At 46.8% G+C, this 14,859-nt stretch overlaps 1 protein-coding gene across 2 annotated transcripts in view; it reads right to left on the bottom strand.

The window, feature by feature from the left end:
- NXPH4 (neurexophilin 4) overlaps positions 1-14,859 on the bottom strand; it is a 78,463-nt gene that overhangs the window by 46,867 nt on the left and 16,737 nt on the right. The window contains exon 2 of one of the 2 annotated variants that reach the window (XR_014561784.1): positions 14,052-14,527. The exons of the other annotated variant lie outside the window; for it this stretch is intronic. The gene's annotated coding sequence lies outside the window, so the exon portion shown is untranslated. Of the gene's footprint in view, positions 1-14,051; positions 14,528-14,859 lie in introns of those variants that run through there. 2 annotated transcript variants of the gene reach the window in all.

Below are 14,859 nucleotides of genomic sequence, written 5' to 3'. Positions count from 1 at the left end.
ATTCACTACAGCAAGATCGAAAGTGCCGGATGGAAATGTAGAAGGGACCCTGACAGGACGCTGGTCCTCTCAAGGGGGGTCCTGGGTGCAACTCAGGGGTGTCTGCTTAGGACTGGCATACCAACCACCGTGTTCAGAGCAGTTTCTAGGGAAAGCGCGTAGGGGGGGGAGAGGGAATAACAGCAAAGATAGATGAAGGGGGGGAGACTGGAAGGAAGGGAACAACACAGGCTGAAAAAGAAGAGAGAGAGAATGCAAACAAGGGAAGGAGGATTGTTGCAGGCATTCTCTTTTAGACGTGCAAAATGACCTTTCCTTCACGTTTCTGTATTACTTGGAGCTGAATGTGCTTGCCAGATGGCCTTTGATGGCTGGTGACACCAAGCTACTGAGCACACATCTTTCCTGCTTGAAGTGCAGGCTGAAGGCAACAGTTTGACAGTTTGGAATAGAACCAACAACTTTTGCAGCTGGCTGATAAGGAGATCTGGAGGGCTACAAGAGTACGCTGATGCTTGAGGGGTGGAAATCTACACTGTTTTGAAGATTAGCACCATCTGTCTAGATGCTTGCATGCTTCCCACTTTTCAGCTTGCATTTGCAGGGAGGGGAGACAACAATACAAAAACACTCTATGTCTCCAGTTCTCATTCCTCACAAGGAAACAGCCAACTTTTTAAAAAGTTTACTCCTGAAAACTTCCTACTTATCAGGGAAGTACCAAGATTCCAACATACAACACGACCAACCCCTACTTCACCTTTTCTGTCCTTCACACTGAGTTCAGAACTTCAACAGCTGATTCTTCCCACAACCTTAAACCCACATGCCATGAAAAGCATTGGTGGCTGAAATTCTGCATGGTAAATACCTGCAGAAGACACATGAGTTCGGGGGGGGGGGTGTGTCAGTTAGGAACCTTTGTGCATCAAACAAAAGGAAGTACTTCTTCCCAGAAAGCGAAACTAAACCTAGGGAATTAAATGACTAAAAGGTGTTACATGAGCAGTTGTTGTTTTAAGGTTTAAACATTCAATTCATGAAGATTTGGTAGCCCCAAGGGGGTCATATCAGTGCCTGTTGGCCATGATGCTAAGAACTGAATGTATGTATTCAACGGCAGCATACCTCAAGCGTTGCCAACTATTTTACCAGTGTTGCTTTTGTGACTGTAATGGCAGCCACGCATGCAAAAAACCAGCAGGTGATGCTTTTCCTAGAATGCAGGCCACAGAAACTCCTGCTGCTTGACACTCAAGAGGCCCTTGCAGAAACCACTCAGCTTTCATTTGACCCTTTGCAAGCAGATGTTCCCAAGTTCAGTCCCTGGGGCTGGGAGAGTCCTGGGCTGGGACCTGGAGAGACTCTGGCCTGAAATCTTGGAGAGCAGCTGCCAGTCATTGTAGACAATACTGAGCTAGATGGAGCAATAAGGCAGCTTCCTATGTTCCATCAGAACCAAAGAGGAATGTGGAAAGAGCCCTGCTTATATTCTGGACCAGCACTGCCTCTTACAGTGCCCCTGGGTAGGGGCAAACTAGGCTTTATTTCACCCAGGTCAAAGACCCCATATGACACCCCACCATGCGCATTTCTGTACACAGACACAGACACACACATGCTGGAAGCCTGAAGGGCACCCCTCTGGAGACTTCACCTGGGGCAAAAAACCTGGCTAGCCTCTCCCCCACCCCCCACAGGAGCTACAGCTCTGTCCTGGGAAGCCAGAAACATGGCAGACTTGGAGGCAAGAGCCCTTTCCAGCTGTTGACCCCGGCATCTAGCATTCAAGTGCATATTGTCCTTGAAACCGGAGGCTCCATATAGCCACTATGACTAACAGCCACTGATTGAACCATCCAGCATGCATTGTGCACATAGTGTCCAGGTCCTAAATCTCTCTCTTGTAAGGACGTCACATTCTTCTCTTTCTCTCACACCCACTCCTCTGCCACAACCCAGTGTATTTTTTTCCTTTTCCCCACCCTCAAATAAGACACCTCACCACCACCCCTGACAGGAGCACCATGCAAATGTGGTTGCTTTATTAATGCGCCCGGAACGCATGCCAGCTAATAAATATTTCATCACTGCTCTCCCCCCACCCTCTTCTACTGTGCTTTATCCCTGTCACTTGTTTCCTGCCTTTTCCCTTTCTTTCTTTTCTCTCTCTCTCTCTGTGTTTGAACATCTTTGGCCTGGAGGAAATCAGGAATGGAGGGGAGAGGAATGAGAGAGGGAGAGAAAGAGAGAGGAGGTACCACTCAATTCCACACACACCCCTTCCCACATTATTAACCACCAAACTCTGCAAAATGGAAAAGCAGTGAGGGGAAGCAGCCGCCAAGAGGACAATGAATCTGAGCTGGGTGACTCATCGGGTGGTTTAAAAAAAAAGAGGGAGAGAAAGGAATAAATGAACAGTGAACCCAGTAAATGGAGAGAGAAAGGAAAGCTATGGATTTGATACATAAAAAGCTGGCAACAGCTACCAGCCAATTGGTCAAAGGAAATGGGAGGTTGCTGCTGTTGGCATATCAGTGGTTTAAAACCTTCTGCCGCAGAAGTAGCAAAACTGGAAGCCCAAACTGCTCCCAGATACGAAAATATCATTATTTAATTTCTCTGCCGGAGGCGGGGAGGACAAAACGCTGATGGTGCATCCAGCCTCCTCAGTGAGTGACAGAAGCCCTCATGCATTAAAAGCTTATGTGAGGGGCGATGTGGGGGTTAGTCCCATTCCTGCCCTCAGTGTTCGAAATTTGCCAGGCACATTTTGCACCTGGCTATCAGCCACTTGCAACCAAGTGAAGACGTCTGCCTCCACCATCTGGAGGTATGTCCCTGGGGATCCTTGGATCTTGACTGTTTTCACACACACCAGCAACACATCCTGTAGAATTCTATCCATTGTATTTTATCTGCACAATCTGAAGGAATTCAGGAACCAAAAAGTCATCTGGCTCAAAAATGGCAACTAGGCATTCCATTTGGGCATCTGTAACCCTGGTTTAAGGAGCCATTTGGTGCCAAGCTTATATATCTGAGTTTCTAATACTGCCTAGTATGTTGGGTTTCTGTGAGAAGAGTCCTTACATACCTACCTTACATACACGAGGGAGTCATGGGTCATTTGACGTCCTCCCTTTCATGGAGGCTCCTACATGTGTCTGTTGGTATGATTGTAGGCCCCTGCTCACAGTTGCTCACAGCATGACCAGAAGATGCGTCAGTGGTGGAAGAGAAGAAGCGCTATGCATGCGATGCCTTCACACATGCTTTCAACACATGAAGGGGTTCAAGTGAATCCCCACAGTGTACCCACATGTGAAACTGCATGTTGACTGCAGGACAGGTGAATAGTGGGTTGGGATCAGGCTAGAAAATGTATTTCAAATTTCTAGGAGCTAGTTTTGTAGACAGCTGGGGGGAAAAATTAGGCCACAATCTCAGACAGTCATTTGTACAGATACGGGTAGAAGTGTTTGTACAGCTAGAGGCGTTTTCTGAGTTTTTACTGCAACTGATTACCCGGATGAAAAGGCAAGCCAATTTTAAATATAGTCAACTCATCCAACCTTCCAGGTGATGAGTTGCAGTAAAAAGAATACAGAAACACCTCCAGCGGAAGACTCTTCTCTCTACCTGACTATGTTTGAGGCCTATACAGATTAAATCTCTACTGTGTTGCACTTGCTGCAAGGCATCTAATTGGTTAAACTGGTGTGGTGTCACAGAACTTGCTTGAACATTCCAACTGTTCAGGGCACAAAGTGGTCAGAAACAGGCCGGCTTCTGTGATAATGGATAGCTGAGAGTGTAATCTACCATTAAACCCTCACACATGTCCTGTGGAAGAAGGAACAGACTAAAAAAGTATAAAGCTGGCTGGCAAATTCTAGATTATAGGGAACCTAAGAGTTAGGAGGGTCAAGAACAGTAACTGAAAGATTGAAGGGGAGGAATAGGCAGCAGAATGAGATAGAGGAACCTGTGAAGAAGAGTCAGAGAAAGGCAGAGGCATGGGAAAAAAGGCTTAGGGACAATAAGCCAAACAACAACATGGCTTAAGGTCTATGGGTCTAATGAGAAGGCTCTTGTGTGCCTTAACCACCTTGCAGCATATAAGGGCTTCTACCATCATTGCAAATTGTGACCCGGCAAAGAAAAGACAGTAATGAAATCCAAGAGAACCTGCATGCAATTCTAAGACAAACTATAGCTTAATTAGCAAATGTACAGCTGCACAAAGCAGAAATTGTAACCTCTTCCCGCCTCTCCTCATTGTGCTGCTGCCATGCTATCCAGACCTGAACCATGGTTTGGCTTATAGCCGAGGTTTGTTGTTGGCAAACTGCTCATGGGTTGGGAGAGACAAACCATGAACCCAGATTCAGACATAACACCAAGCCAAACCATGGCTTGGCTTCATGTACTAGGAAGAGTGAAGCGGTTGCCATTTTCTTTCTGTGCATCCACCTGCTAGCGTGTTCAGGCTGTCCAGGATTTCTTAGATGTATAATGCTTTCCTAGGGAATGCCTACCTCATGCTTCAAGAACTGCTGGGATGGGAGAATGTCCACATGAGATCTACCCAGCCTGCTGATTCAAGAGCTTTGTTGTTAAACTGGGGACACCACACACAAAAAATGAGGTACCATGCTGCTGTATGGTGTTGTGCATGATATTATGTTACTGAATTTAACTGGGGGCCAATGAGACTGCAATCCTTGATGCTCCCATGTATTAAAAACTTGGAATGACCAAAGCCTATGAACTCTGACCCATGCCACTTCCCCTTATGAACATTTATAAATGGGCACAATAAATACACCACATGACCCACGGTGCCATACATATTCTACTTCTTTGCATTTCAAGCATCTGGTATGGGCATCTGATTAAGTTATTTATATAGACACACTGAGATGTGTCTGGAGAGAGGGAGGTGGCTTTCTGATTGATATGAAGGCCAGCCAATCAGAGCTGATCACAGCCTTGCTCTAAGAGAGGGGAAAGCTGCTTTATGGTTGATTGATACAGAACTGGCCTATTAGTCCTGTGCAAACCCAGCTTCTCCTGGCTTATTTATTTATTGTTATTCAATTCAGTTGTATCCTACTGTGCCACATGGATTGCATTTACCAGGGGAGGCAGCTGTCCTTGCCTCTAATTACCTTTGGGGGAGACTTCAGGATGCTATTTTTTAAATTTTAAAAAAAACCTGTTTGTGTCAATTGCTAGAGTTACCACCTAGAGTTTCTAGAAGTCAAAAGCTCAATCCTATGTATGTCTACTCAGAAGTAAGTCCCACTGAATTCAACGGGGCTTATTCCTAGGCAAAGTGGAATAGGATTGCAGCAATCCAATCTACATTTATCTGGGAGTAAGTCCCACTCAATAAGTCATGCTTCTCAGTAGGCATGCATAGGATTTCCACCTCACTCCAACCAGGTCACCTCCACATGATGTTGAACCTCATCTTCCACCATCCCTAGTCTGCATGGCCCCTAGTCAGGGATGATGGGAGATGTAGTCCAAAACATCTGAAAAACACCAGTTTGTTCAAGTTTGTCTTAAGTTGTACACCTCTGAAGGGGCTGGGGGCCTGGGCAATGCCTATTTCAAGCAAGAAAAATGCATGCATATGTAGACCCCAAATACCAGTGTGCTCCTTCCCTTCCTTCCATTTCTCTTGCTTATCAAGAAATTAAAGGTTGCTAAAAGTGTTCAAGAAAATTGCAAAGATCAAACTGGTATGGTCTATTCACACTCCTTCAGAAGTGAATGCAGGAGAATCTGGCAGAATGAATGGGCTGCAGAGAGAGCAACTGTATGTATAATGACAAGTAGCTAACTAGCAGAGAAGTCAGTGTTTGTGGATGTGTGAACAGAACTGTTACAAGTAGACAAGAATAACCCCATTTTAAACTATGAAATGTTGAAAGGCCACCCACGTATTCCTCTGGTCTGCCAAGTGGACTAGCAGTGACTAGTAGGGCATAATCAATGCACCAAAACTCCAGTGGAGTCCCAGGGTGTTCCTAGAAAGACACAGCACAGATATGGAATGGCAGAATAACTTGCAAGTGGAGCCTTCAGCATCAGATCAGGAGAAAGGAGGATGAGTCCATGACGAGGACAGCAAATAGCTGTAGGTGGTTGGGATCGAGGCACACGAACACAGAATCCCCTAAAGCCAAGGCAGAAGGCAGAAGGCAGCTTCTGGGAAAGCAGACCTTATCCATCGCTTTATCCCCGGCAGCAGTGAGATCGATAGAGGCTCATCACTTCGAAATCTCCACGCCGCTCTCTCCTTTGAGCGCACGCCTTGGCAGGTTATTAAGACTTCTTATTATTCCCTTGTAAGAACACAGCCAGGCTGCGGCCCGGCTCATCCTCGCCTGTGAGGCTGGGGGGTTAATCCCCCCTGGGCTAGATTCCCTACCCTGAGAGCCAAGCAGCCTAGACTTGGCTGATTAGCAGGAGCAAAAAAATGTGAGCTTGCTACTTTCCAACAATCTCTCTCCTCCAAGGAACAGCCGCAGTTGTAGGATGGAACTATTACAGCTCTAACACAGTGGGGAAGGAATATGGGAAAGCAGCCATAGTGGGGCAGAATGCTTTCTTATTCACACTTACTTGGGGTTAAGTCCCACTGAACTCAGTGGGAGGCAGTTCTGAGCAGGGATTTATGAGAGAATGAGTGGTAAACTATCTGGGCTCTGGCCTGAACTGAGCAAGTAGCCTTGGGCAAACCTCAGCACACATACCCTGTCTGAAACCGGATCCTGCAAGTGGGAACATAAGAAGCTGCCTTGTACCAATTAAGGCCATTAGTTCATCTAGGTCAGTTTTTGTCTGCATTGACAAGCAGCTTTCACACAGGGGATATTCCTACCCCACTTGGAGATGCCAGGAAATGAACCGGGACCCTTTTGCTTGCAATGTGCACTTTAGCATAGAGCCATAGGCTTCGCAAGAGGCATCTAGGTGGCCACTGCAGGAACCCAGAGGCTGGCCTTGGTAGGTCTTTGGTCTGGTCCAGAAGCGCTCTTCTTAAATACCGCCAGTGGGAGAGGGAGGCCAATACTAATCTGCTTTAAAGGCAAAGGTACCCCTGACCGTTAGGTCCAGTTGTGGACGACTCTGGGGTTGCGCGCTCATCTCGTTCTATAGGCCAAGGGAGCCGGCGTTTGTCCACAGACAGCTTCTGGGTCATGTGGGCAGCATGACTAAGCCACTTCTGGAGAACCAGAGCAGCACACGGAAATGCCAGAGCGGTACCTATTTATCTACTTACATTTGATGTGCTTTTGAACTGCTAGGTGGGCAGGAGCTGAGACGGAACAATGGGAGCTCACCCCATCAAAGACCTTCCAATCGACAAGTCCTAGGCTCTGTGGTTTAGACCACAGCGCCACCCATCTACTTTACAGGGTATTATAAGGAACACTAAGACTCTAAACTTCTGAAAGCCTATGTACGGTAAATGCTGTACTTAAAACAGCACACACCACCCCCTAGCAGAAATAACAAGGCAGTGTCAAATTTTCACCTTAGTCTTAGAAACAGCCTTCCATGATGATGCTCACAGCCCCTTTCCTGCAGCAGCTTCTTATAGACTTCCAAAAGCAGAAGGTGAGGCTCACTACCCAGCATCCCCCCCCCCAAGGTAGAGCTGGGACTGTCTCCCCATCTGAAACCCTTGAGAGCTACTGCCAGTCAATGTAGACAATGCTGACCTAGATAAACCACTAGCCTGGCTATGATTTTATGTTTCTCATAGCCAGCTGGCCACCCAGCTCCAACAATGACCCTGTTAACCCAAGGACCGTTGAGGGAAGAGTTCCATACACAAGTTCCAATTCTGGGGAATGCAATGGGAAAGCTCTCCATTGACTTGCCATGGGAGAGCCATAGATCCATGTGAAAAACAGACACTACTTTGAATCACTTTGACTGGAGTGCACTGGGAAAATAGCTAGCTGTGATTTAAAGCTAGACTTGCACACCCTACCAGTGGTCCTATTTTCCAGGGACCTCCCTGATTTAGAGAAGCAGTCCCAGTTTCTGATTTGATCCCGGAATGTCCCGCTTTTCCTTAGGACATCCCTATTTTCATTTGAGAAATGTTGGAGGGTATGGAATTACCCAATCCTCGAGCCATCTGAAGGCAATCCTGTATAGGGAAGGTTTTTTAAAAAATGTTTAATGCTTTATTTTTTTTGTGTGTGTGTGTGTGTGTGTGTGTGTGTATTGGAAGCTGCCCAGAGTGGCTGGGGCAACCCAGAAAGATGTGTGGGGTATAAGCAGTAAAATTATCATTATGGAATGGAACGTCCCTATTTTCATCAGAGAAATGTTGGAGGGGATGGACCTGCCCATTAAAGCAAAAGATTCCCCCTCCCACCCAGGTCAGCTTGGTTCTATTTCTCAGGGGAGAAAAATAACCAACAATCACAGAGTTTGGGGGTCCAGATCAGCCTCGTTAATGGCACCATCTGACTTGGAAACATGCGCTGCAGAGGGCTGTACTAGATGACCTTTGAGGTCCCTTCCTACTCTACAATTCTATGGTTCTATGAGACCCTTCTCTGAATATTGAGCCACCTTGTAATTTGGGGTACACATAGAGCTGATACAGACCCCAACTAAATGCCTCAGGCAGACCCTGGTAGGGCAATGCCACTTGCCTGGCAAGGGTTTGTTCTGCTTTGGCACAGAACCCGAATGTGGAGCTGCAGAAACACCACGAAGAAGAAGAACTAGAAAAGAGAATGCCTTAGGAAGATGCCTAACACCAACCCTTTCTCACAGTACTGCTGGCACTGAATGGTGCTGTGTCTCCAGGGTCTCAGACTGGGGAGATTCAAAATCCTGCCTGATGGTGCCAGAGGTTGAACCAGGAACCTTCTGCATGCACAGCAAATTCTCTGCCACCGAGCTGCGGGCCTTCCCTTCGCTCCTTCTCTTCCTTCACTCCTCTACTCCATGCACCATCCATAAAGCAGGGAAAGGAAAGTGGTTTGGGATACACCATGGCTCACCCCCAGCTCAGGGCACCAAACAGAGGCCTGACTCCCAGGCGGGTGTTTCCTTTTGGAAAGCAAAAGTTTTGTCTGCTGCCATGGGGGAAAGGAAATGTCTCGACGCTCCCCGTTTCTCCATCGTTGCCACCACCGGCCCCACCATTTCGCTTTATTATTGCAATAAATGTAGCCATAAAAGTGGCAAGTATCATATACTCAAGGAGATCAGTGCGGCGGAGCTATGGAAATGTAATTTCGAGTGTGCCCAGGAAATTTTATAAGATCTTATCGGGAAGGGTCATAAATTGCATTTCCAAGTTCCCTTTCCCCCCGCTATGCTGCACGCCCCTTGATTTGTATGAGAGCCGATTGCTGGTGGCACATAAGGTCAGACGTCGGAATGAAAAAGTGGGGCATCAGAGGGTGGCGATGGGAGCAAAGGCTCCCCAGGCTCCCAAAGTAATTCCAAGAAGGGAAAAGCTTGAAATAACAAGGACCTTCCCTGCTCCCAGAACACACAAACAGTATTGGTGAACGTACAGAAAACAGCCACAGGCCATCCCACCTCGGTTGCTCACCCTTCCTTCCATTGCCCCACCCCAACACACACACCCAAACAGCAGGAGACTGTCTTTGTGGAATCTCAGGCCCACCCCTGGCCCTCAATTCCTCTCGCCATCTTCAGTCCCAGGATTGCTATTCCCCTCCCCCATACCATGTTTGCCTACCCAATTGATTTCGTTCAGCTACATCCGCTTTAAAGAGTTAAACAAAACAAACAGCAGCCCCACTGCATCTTAAAGGCCCTCTGGGGAGAGAGTTGATTCGCTTGGCTCAGGTGGGACAATATATTATTTTCACACCCTCTCTATCTACATAACCCTGCTCTCTCCTGGGGCCGCGGGAGGGAGAGCAGGAACACAGATGAAAATCACCGTGTGAGAAATATTGCTAAAAAAGAAATCAAAGCAGAGGCACCAGGAGGGATGATTTGTTTTGTGGACAAGTACAGTCAGACGAGGATGACTGAGCTGGAAGAAAAGGGAGAGCAAGACTTTGGGGAAAGCAAGGCAGGGCAGCAGTGATGATGTCCTGTTCTTCTCTCTGTTCAGTTCCCGGAATGAACAGGGCGAGGACAGAGGGGCTGCCAATGGTAGCTGGAAGCGAACCTCCCCCCCCCCCCCCGGGATGTTCCAAAGATTAAAATGGAAGAGACCTGCAGTGATGAGAGTTGGAAGAAAAGATGCTCTTCTTCATTTTTATTTCTACTTTAGATTTCCATACAGCCTTTATCTTAGTGACTCAGAAAAAGTTGTGGTAATAAACTACCCAAAATGTCCTTTGAAGCATTAGAAGGCTGAAAGTCCAACCTCTCTCAGAATGCGGGGGGGGGGGGGGGGCAAATCTAAAGCATCCATCACTTGCCCAGATCCACTCATTCCCATTCATCTCAACCAGAGAAGTCAACTCCCACCAAACAAATGCACCAAGTCACATCTCACTCCCGACATTATGTGAGGTAAAAACATGCCCTTCCTGCCCTCACACTGGCTAGCCTAAGGTCCTTCCTAAGTGCCAGGGTAGCAGAGCAGGTATAGAGAACCTGCAGCATGCCAGACATTGTTGGACTCTAACTTCCACCAGCCCCAGCCAGCATGGCTAGTCGTCAGGAATGACAGCAGTTGGGAGTCCAGCAACATCTGGAGAGCTACAGTGTCCTCCATAGTAGATGAATTACAAGTAGAGAGGTCCACAATCCAAACCTTGGCTCACCCCAGAAACTGAATCGGTGGTCTTAAGCAAGCTGTTGTCTCTCAGCAGGTGCCCCTAGGCATTCTATAATACTGAAGGAATTGTATTGGGCTACCTTATGGGATCCCTGTTAAGATGACTGAAATCATGTACACTTTGGAATAGTGATCCATAAAATTTAAGCACTATTACCAGTTTGTTTTTCAATTCCTTTCCCCTCTCTAACCTTTAATAAAGGAATCAGCAGATACTGAAATGGAACATGTGATATTGAGGCATCAATTTCTCTGTGCATCCATTCTCCAATCTGTAGACTGGGGATACAGGAAGTCTTCTGATAACTGCTCAGTAGAAGGCAATATACCGGTAGTCCCTGAAAATGGATCACAATGGGAAAAGTCTCCAATCAAAGCAACAGAAGGTGAAGGGGTACCATGCACCTTTCAGAACCTTGTTCCTTTGAGCAGCATTTTTGGGGTGCCAAGGCAGCCTCTACTTTTGCTTCAGAGATGGAACCATTTATATCTAGTGCCTTCCGACCATTAGCTGGGACCCTAATGGGGCCATTAAACTGTTTAACATGTTCAGACATGACATTAATGGAGGTCACAGAGTTACCTTTAGATATTCTGCTCTTCTGTTTATTACCCATTAAAAACCACGCAGTGCTCCAGTACTCCAGTTTAAAAAAAGAGAAAGGAGCAACATTTGCAGCAGACAGATGCTTGCAGAAATGCAGGAGTGCTGTTCACATTAAATATGGTGTGTCACTGGTGTTACGTGGCTTATTTGGGCAGCTGGATGGTATTGGCATTAAACATACAAGGCTCCATCCACTAGAAATGTCTCTCGCCCCAGTGAAATGGATGAGAGTTGTTAGTACGCAGTCGTACTTGTGCAAAATCTCTCATTTTAGTAGGGCTTGGAGGCAAGAGTCATGAATTACTGGATGTGAGAAATTTGAGTGCGCTTGCATGCATATAACTATGCATTTTGTAAGATGCTATAGGAACGGTTCCACTGTTGGCTGCTGTTTCCCTATGGCTCCATCCCATGAGACTCTAATAACATTAATGGGTGGAAGCAGTCAAATGGGAAGATCTGGCATAATTAGTTCCCTTGCTAACCAGCAGCATACCCCATGCCACTCCTGTAATTTAGGAACCACCCTTTGACTCTTGACCCTGGAAGTATCATGTTCAAATCTCAGCTTAGCTGTGGACTCTTCAACCTCCCTTTTGCCCTCTGAAAAATGAAAACTTCACTGGATCCACTCTGGGCTACTGAACAAGTATTTAATGAGCATTGGGTAACCCCTGCTTAAGTTTGTGGCAACCCAGTTATTGCAAAAAGAAAGAAAGAAGTTGTAAGTTGAGGGTGTTCAGATTATATTTTGGCCTCTCTGTGCTTGTTCAGCCTCGCTGCTGATAGTGCCATAGAGACCTTTCGCAGGGTCCAGAGAATAGTCTGAAGACACACAATGCAGCTGTACCTCGGGATGTGAACGGGATCCAATCCGGAGCCCCGTTCGCATCCCAAACGGATTGCAAGACGCTACGGCGCATCTGCGCATCGTGTTTTGCCGCTGCATCCTTCTCAGCCGCCCTCTGGCAGCTGGGGGGGGACGCAGCAGCTCAGTGTGCTAAGAGCCCAGCCCTGAGTGGTGCTGCTTTTGGGAGTGGCACACTGGGCTCTGGGACTTGTGCTTCACCTTGGGCACCCTGCCCCCCCCCCCAGCTACACTAGCGCATAGGGTTATCAAAAATTTCAAAAGTAGGGCGTCCATGGCTTCACTTTTGGAAAATAGGGGGTCCTCAGTAATTAGCTAATTGGGAACCACTGTCCTAGAGTACTTCTGCTGTGGGGCAGCTATATAAATTTAGTAGGCAAACAAATAAGGGGAAAGCAAAATGTCACTTAGATCTGAAATATTTCCCTTGAAGCTTTAATTTGTTTTATTCTGGATTGATTTGATGTTTCAATGTGTTGTATACTGCTTTGAGATCTTTTTTCTTTTAAATATAAAGTGGTATAAAGGTAAAGGTAAAGGGACCCCTGACTGTTAGGTTCAGTCACGGAAGACTCTGGGGTTGCAGCACTCATCTCGCTTTACTGGCCAAGGGAGCCAGCATTTGTCCGCAGACAGCTTCTGGGTCATGTGGCCACCATGACTAAGCCACTTCTGGTGAACCAGAGCAGTGCACAGAAACACTGTTTACCTTCCCGCCGGAACGGTACCTATTTATTTACTTGAACTTGGCGGTCTTTCGAACTGCTAGGTTGGCAGGAGCTGGGACCAAACAACGGGAGCTCACACCGTCACGGGGATTTGAACCGCCAACCTTCTGATCGGCAAGCCTTATAAAGCGGTATAGTAAATAATAATAATAATAATAATAATAATAATAATAATATCCATTGCAAATAAAATGGTGCCTAGGTATTCCGTTGTGACGACTGCAACCTCTGTTTAAGGTGGCCTTTGGTGATTAGCTTCTATATCTGAGTTTCTAACACGGGATGTGGGTCCCTGGAGTGGATTGGGTTGGTTCCTGGGGGTGGGGTGGTCAGGCTTCACGGGTAAAGACTCCAAGGGTCTCTTTAGGCCCTAGGTGAGTTTCTGCCATCTTTGTTTCTGGTTATGCTGGCCTGATGGATCTGGTCACCCACTTCTGTTCCAAGTGTGAACCCAGGCTGCTGCTCGGGGTGACAAATTAAATCTCCCCTTACAGATTTTCCTCAGAGCTGCTGCTCTTGGGATTTGGATTTGATCTCTGTGAATCATACCTTATTCAGAGAGCTAAATCATCTGTATTTTAAGAATCTCGTGGTTGAGACAGATGTTTTCCCTCTTTTTTCTCAAAGGCTTTTCCTTTGACAAACTTAATTTGTCAGTCTTATTATTTATTAGAATTCTTTCCCACCCTTCACCATAAGTTCCCAGGGAGTGCTGCAACAACTTTAAAATGCAGTATTAAAACAGTTATTAAAAAAAAAAATACAGTCAAGGTAATAGGGTGGGCCCTACATATGTACATATGCATATATAAAGCTGAGGTAAAGATGTGCATCTTCAACATACAACAAAAACTACGTAAGGAAGACACATTCCCACCCTCACAAAATTCAAAAGAGCTTTATTAAAACAGACATGCACAATGACCTAGTGGAGCATAGACTTTCTGTGACTGCGATACGTGTAGATACGTGTGTGAGAGAGAGAGAGAGTTGTGTGTGTGTGTGTGTGTGTGTGTGTGTGTGTGGCAGATGTTCTTCTGCCCTTCAGGGGAGCGAAAGAAATTAAAAAGTATTTGTCCACTGTGAGTGCTAACTGTGTGAGTTCAGCTGCCTGCGACCAGCATTGAAGGAGGGATTAGAGATAAAGAGACAGCCGGTCCACCATGGGACATTTCCCCCTCCCCCCAAACCCCTAAGAGCTGAAGCAGCAGCTTTTATAGCATCCCCACAACAGGCCCTGGGAGGAAGAAGGGGGAAATTAATTCCAATCCTAGAGTGAGCCTTGGCGGCTCTTAATAGCCGAGATTGCAGTCCCGGTGCTCATTTGCTGAATGGCTTTTCGCCCGGCGATCCGGGGGTTGATTATTTCTTTAGCATCAATCCAGTCGGGCGCGGAGAAAAGTTTTCATCTTCTCGGGGCCATTTAGCCTTGGCAGCAGAGGAGGAATGCTGAACAGGGGGAGCGATTCGGCTGGGGTGGGGAGAGGAAAGGGCTTTTTGATCACCTACAAAGAAAAGAGACACGAACCATTTGTTCCCGGGGTCTCGCGCCAACGCTGGCGACCTTTAAAAACCTGTGTCGCCGACAAATGAGGATTTGCTAAGGAGGGATAATATTTTGCCTTGAATGCTCATTTGTAGCAGATTATGGTGACGGGAGTGAAAGGCGCATGGCAACGCAATCGTTGCAGGAGTTGGAAGGACTTCAGAGGCTGTCTAGCTCAGCCCTTTGCCACAAAGCTGGATCAGCTAACACAGATATCATTCTCTGCAATCCACACCAGCAGCACACACTCAGGAACTATGTACCAATGTCCTTAGAGAGGAAACAGCCTAG

The sequence above is a fragment of the Podarcis gaigeae genome (genome assembly GCF_964106915.1).
Source record: "Podarcis gaigeae genome assembly, chromosome: 2".
Taxonomy (NCBI): domain Eukaryota; kingdom Metazoa; phylum Chordata; class Lepidosauria; order Squamata; family Lacertidae; genus Podarcis; species Podarcis gaigeae.
Note: the sequence above shows the minus strand (reverse complement) of the source record. Positions and strands in the feature narration are given on the sequence as shown.